The sequence below is a fragment of the Clupea harengus genome, chromosome 3 (genome assembly GCF_900700415.2).
Source record: "Clupea harengus chromosome 3, Ch_v2.0.2, whole genome shotgun sequence".
NCBI classification, from domain to species: Eukaryota; Metazoa; Chordata; class Actinopteri; order Clupeiformes; family Clupeidae; genus Clupea; species Clupea harengus.
The window spans coordinates 903,576-910,287 of NC_045154.1; the positions used below are offsets into that span (position 1 = coordinate 903,576).

Below are 6,712 nucleotides of genomic sequence, written 5' to 3' on the forward strand. Positions count from 1 at the left end.
ACGGATATTAATGTAACCTTATTTGTAAGTGTGACTAAGAGAAGACTCTCAGGTTTTATTCCTCAGCACTTCTTAAGTGTCAATTATTTGTATGGTATGCAGGTTCAGAGGCCACGCAAATGACTTGAAAGAATTCCGATGTTCTTCAGACAAGCTGTGGTCTACTGAGGAAAAAATGGATTGGAATCTTTTGGATGATTTCACAAGGCGGCAAAGAGAGAAGCAATGGAGTTGGTGTTTCAGCTAAGCGTCTTTTCACTTTATTTCCCGGTGTTCAATCTATATTCCACTGACTCTGTGTGTCATTGTCTCTGTTAGAGTAATACGCTCCTCAGTGACTTGTCTTATTACAGGTTATTGGTCTTGTCAACAGAGTGATATTTACTGCAACATGGCAGAACAAGCCGTCTAAATGCAAGCAAGAGGGATGTATACGGGGCTGTCTTTGGTTACTTAACCCAGAAATAATGACAAATTGTCACAATTCACAAAAAACGTACCAATAGAATTTGAACGAGAGTAATGTTCTCTGCATACTTGGATTACCCCGCCAATGTATTTATTTGAACACTTCAGGAGTATAAATAATGGCAGTCACATGAATGACATGAATTAAATCAATGGCAATTTCATAGATCTCAAAGACTGGCAGTAATGTTAGCACAGAAAATAAATTAGAGTTTTAAAACTTCATCATGTCATAATTAAGTTCCAATCTACCCTTTTGTTGTTGTCAATGTAAATTTACAGAAAAGGTCACCATGTTCCTCTGTGCTGCAAACAAACACTCCCTCCCTTATTTTGAGTGAATCAAAATGCCAGAAATCAACTACAGAATGGAAGCAAATGCCCTGCATGGTCAAGTTAATTATGCTTTATACTTGCCCATTTTGTTCAGCATCTTTCTCACTCACTGACATGTCAAACAAGCGAAATGATGACGTTGCTTCATTCCTGTCATATTGGCCGCTTGAAACGTGTGTGTTTCTATGCTCTCTTCCTCGTGTTTAGCGCGCACAGTCAACCACGTGGTTTCTCAATAGTATTTCACAACACCTCGTGTCATCCAGCTCTGGTAATGCCGTCTAATAATAGTCAGTGATCCAAATAAGATTAAGCTGCAGTTAGAAGACAAATAGCTCAGCGGAATCACTCGGAAGAAAGCCAAGTCATGCAGCATCAGTTTCACACGTCTGTCGACACTCATATGTGCTTCATCAAGTATTCAGAAGGCTAAACTCTAGTTTGGGTTGAAAAGTGATAAGGAAAAACACGCTAAAAATATAAACGCTTATACGAACCACACTAACAAAACAGGCTACAGCCATCTGCACAGCGTATGGCTTATTTTTTATCTTACCTTTGTCTTTGTTGACAACTGTTTTTTTTTTTCTTTCAGTTTTCAGTCCAGTGATACAGTATCAAACTCTTTGTTTTCAGCCGAATAGCCTGGCTGTTACACACTTCACCTGCTCATCTCATGGCTAGAACAGGTCATTATAACCGTTGTATCCGCCTCTACTGCGCAGCCTCCTGACCGATTTTACCTACTACAGATTAACTCAGGAGTCCTCTGCTGTAGTCTATACAGATCAACTCACGTTCATTCAAATTAACACACGCCAAAGCATGCATGTATTCAAATGGCTGATGGGACTTTCTGAGTAAGGCTATACATAGAAAAGATGGCAGGTCCCAAGTCTAGCCTACTTATGAATTAGTCGGTTACATTCCATCATAAAGAACGGTAAAAGCCTCTCATTGACGTTTTTTTCTGAATGAGTTTGGTAGGAAAGCTTAAACAGGGAACATATCCACAAGTGAGAGTGAGTTATAAACTGTCCCTGCCACTGTTTTCATTTGTTTTTTATTTGTTTGTTTGTTTGTTTGCTTTTCCCGACCCATTATATAGGTCTACCTACGCGAAACATATGGAGTTGTTGCATTGGACATAATGAGAATAATAATGGTGAAGGCCTAGGTTATAGGCTACATAATCGCTAAATACCGAGAAACATTTCTACGGATACCTTAAGACATACCTGGAATCGATTTTAGTCATTCGTGTAGGTTTGAGCATGCGTGAGATGAGTATGAGTTGATTTAGATTTGAGCGCAGGTGAACATCATTAGAAAGCACGTCAACAAGAAATAGGAAGAAAGTCAAAATTGAAGATCCCCAAAAAAAGGACGACAGTAGTCTACAAACATGTTACCCTAGGTTTGTATTCGCAAGAGATTTAAAAAGTAAAGGCCAATTAATTTGTACCGATGTTTTTTCCTTTTATTTAATGAAGCACAACATGTAGCCTAATGCAACGCATATCTTGGTCTTACATAGCAGTCAGTGCTTACTCTACGTCCGGACACTAACACAATATGTTTAGGCTCAAGCGTTTGTTTTATCTGAAGACTGAGTTAAGGTAGACAAGAGTGGTCCAGATCAACCTAACCAAAGTATCTCTTAGAGAAGGAATGGGACGATACGGGAAACACATAGAAAACGTTAAGGTAGGCTACAACTTAATGTATAACTTACAATTGACGTAACGTTAAGAAGGCTCTGGGAAACGCATTTCAGATCACGGGAGGAGGAGCACGACTAGCACGTAGAATGTGTCAAAATTCTCTGTGGAGTTTGCAATGTCAAGTTGTTTTCTGAGTTGGACTGTAACACGCGAGAGCGAGAAGACCTGTGTCGAAGCTTTATTAAACAAACAAGTGGACTGTAAGTCTGCACGACGATAGTAAAAAAGTCATCTAGTCCAACAATTTACACTCCATTGGACGCTGATAACATCTTCTCGTGCCCGGGCATTTCTGAATGGAGAAACGAACTTTCTGCAAATGTGACGGGGATTGTACTCCCTCTGTTACAAGCTCCAATAAATAGCCAGTTTATGGGGCGCACACACGATGGCGCATCCTCGGGGCTATCTGTACCAACCGTCCGCTCCCTTAGCACCCTACCCGTGTGCCTACAATTCCGGTGTGACCATCGGACCTAGACCTGAGGACATTGGGAGATCCTCGGGCTCAGCCTTCGCTCCGTATGTCGGATCTACTGCCATCTCGACTCGGTCAGTCAGCTTGAACCCCGTTCACTTCAGGACAGAGGCAGGAAGCGCATTATTCTCTTCGTTTATGGTGAGTGCATCGTTTTGTAGCCTACATGAGAGACATGACAGAAATCCGTTTAAGTGGGGTTTACTGTTAAAACAAATGGGCCTTGCACAATGCAACAGCTAGATTTGCGAAAAAGTTGTAATGTAAAGGTATTTTGCCACCTTGATTAGGTGAATATCTACATAATTATATAATATTAGGTGATTATTTTAATCACAATAAACGTGTAGGCTATAAGTGAACCCAACTTGGGTGTCGCAGTATTTTGTTGTTAAACATGTAATATCTCTCATTGATTCTATGCGTGCGTGTGTGTATGTGTGAGAGAGAGAGAGAGAGAGATTTTATGTTATTCAAACAAGCATATATGCATTCATTTTAAAATGATCTTGTCTACTTGAGTAATTCACGTTAACAAACTTATAATTTGTAATTTAAGAAATTATGCCTTGGTGTGTTAGAGACAGTATTGGTGAATAGTTAAAAGCCTTTCACAACAAGAGGATGACAGACTGGTATTTTGAGTGTGTTAATGTATTCTTCAGGGATCTCCAGCTGACCACACGTCAAGCATGACTGGGTCTTTGGGGTATCACCCGTATGTCGGGCCATTGGTGCCTACCCCTTCGGAGACCCCACTTATCGCAAAAATGCCACCCGGGATGCCACTGCCACACTCAAAGCCTGGTCAACGAACATCGAAAAAACCCATATCCAACTAAGGGGGAGAAAATCATGCTGGCCATCATCACCAAGATGACTCTCACCCAGGTCTCTACCTGGTTCGCCAACGCCAGGCGGAGGCTGAAGAAAGAGAACAAGATGACATGGACACCAGGCGCCCGGAGTGAGGACGAAGAGGATGAGGATGACCATATTGATTTGGAAAAACACGACGATGACACGGAATTTATCAAGGCTACTGAATCATCCGGGTCAACCTTCAACTCAGGTAGGCAACCCGGGTAGCTTCTCAGGTCAAAGAAGAAGTGCGAGTAAAAACGTTCTTTACATTTTGTACATACGTCTGTTATTTCACTTGCTTTGCCAATACTACCGTTATACTAGGATCGTTCCAATAAAGTTGCTTTGAATTAAATTCACAAGTATGCTGCTGTTGTTTGTATGACCAACCATCGACACTTTTTCAATTGTGTTGTTTAATCACTGAATATGGATATGGTTTTGAAATTGTTGGAGTAATAATTCGTGACACTTTTTTTGCAGATAACCACAAACCAAGAAAATTATGCGATATCTATAACGAGGACACGAGGACAGCGGATACGATTTCCAATTCTTCGGAACGAAAGGACAAGGAAAGTAGGTTGCACGAGGCTCCCATCACTTCTCCAGGGCTGGACGCTTTTGCGCACGAGAAACCTTCGGCAACGGAAGGTTTACCATGCGCGCAGTCGCCCTTCAATGGAAGAGGTCCCCCACACCTGCCGTACTGCCACCTCCCCCTGGTAATGCTAAACCTAAACTGTGGTCGCTCGCCGAGATTGCAACTTCCTCGGGTTCTGGGAATAGCTCGTCCCAGATCTCTGGAGAGGGTGACTGCCCAGTGATATCCACACGCGTGCGGTCGCCTTCTCTGTCATCACAGTGTCATTTCCTGAATAATGCGATGTTCCCGCCTCACATGTACTGCACATCATCGGTGTATACGAGTTTTACGAACTGTGGCTCACTAGGACCTCTTAACGGATCAGGGACCGGTCCGGCAACACACCTGAACGGATTAAATCAGTCAATGTCTCAACGAGCCGAGGCTTTTGTGCGGGACTGAAAACGCTGAGGTCACAAACTTTTGTCTACAAATAACAATAAACCAGTAACATGCAACTAAAGGAAATCATTGGAAACTGATACTGTCAACTGTATGGACGCCATAGCCTCAATTTTGTTAGCAAGATGGACCACTGGTTTGGGTGACTGAAGGACTGGATTTTGTGGTGGCAGGAGAACGATGATTGCTCCCAAACTACTACGAATGGACACACAAAGTCCGTTGTCTCTGTTTTGCGGTGTCTCTGTCTGTTCCTTCTATTGGGCTTAGCTGAAAAAGGCCAGGCGGTTGTAGCTGAACTACTCATTTTCAGGGGTAAATCCTTCTGAACCAGCACACCGCATGACGAAACTAAACTATTTGTTCGCTAAAGATAATCGTTTTTGCGCACGCTTTTTTATGGGGGGTCGAATCATTAATTTAATATATATATGACTTTTGTCTGTAAATTGTTTAAATGAATTGTCCAATTGTTTCAAATCCATAGTTCTATACACGTCCTGCAAATTTAATTTGCATCATGTATCGTTGGTCCTGCTGTTTTTAGTGCATATTCGTATTTGAGTTGTTCATTTTAAATTTGCAGAATGTATTCATTGTCCAAGACTTTGAAGTAGAACAGGAAATGTTATAATGCAGTGTCAATATTTCTGTAAATGGACGTCATACGTTCAAAACAAATTCTAACAAATGATGTCAGGGTGTCAACACAGCCAGCTGGCTGCAGGTGAAATTACTTCATGATACAGATACATTACTGACTAGATACAGTAGCCTGTCATAACAATGCTTGTTAAGGTCAGTGTCAACATGAACTTACTGAAGGGTAAATAAGATTTGAAAACAAAACCACAGTCTCCCAGCCGATTTGCTCCTGTGTTGAGGAAAGTGACTATTTCACCAACTGTCCTCCACCCACAGTTTGAAGTGCAGACCTGAAGACGTCAGCGCTACAGTATGTGAATAATCTCGTGCAGGCAACTGCAGGGGAGCAATGAATGGTATGACTCATATTTGACACATTCTGTATGAATATATCCGTTCCTTTGATTTCCAATGGCAATATAGTGAAACATCTCTATTTTGAGATCAAGACAATGGGACATGTCAAGGTTAGGGTTTATAGGTTGAGTTTGCATTGTTGGCAGGACTTGAAGGATCTGATTACTAGCTCAAAAGATTGAGACAAGATTGCTGCTTGCCTTATGGACTTTCTTTTATGCATCTGGAAACTGGTGAAATGGCCTTGTTTGAAACAACCAGAAAAAACAAACAATATCTATGTAAGCAATATCTTATGTTAAGATGTGAACTTTACCCAGTTTCACAGGCAGGGGTCAGACTTTTACAACATACCAAGCAGAGTAACTACACGTTCTTCATATAGCAATGAATTCAGATGTAGTTGGAACAATGAAGTTCATGAACAATGAAAGTAAAACCTGTAAATATTCAGCCACATTTGCTATGTACACATTGTATCTATTAGAAATCCCCATTATCCACATTCCCACTGGTCACCGCTGTCTTAAATAAAGCTATGTATATTAACAGAAATCATACCTTAAATACAGCACACGGATACCTTTCTTTAATGCTGCCTCAGACATGCACTTCAACCAAATGTTTGTTTACAGTAGTAGTAGTAGTTTTAGTAGTTAGCTTCTGTGGAATGGACCTGCATGAGATCACATTCCAATTATAACACTAATATAGTGTTGGCTGTTATAGGAAATGTATAGTAAATATTTATCTAATTAAGAAACTTAAAAATGTTCCAAGCTTTTGCATTTG

General features: G+C 40.9%; 1 pseudogene; it reads left to right on the forward strand.

Moving 5' to 3' along the window:
• Positions 1-2,819: 2,819 nt before the first annotated feature.
• LOC105908725 lies at positions 2,820-6,487 on the forward strand (annotated as a pseudogene).
• The last annotated feature ends 225 nt before the right edge of the window (positions 6,488-6,712 follow it).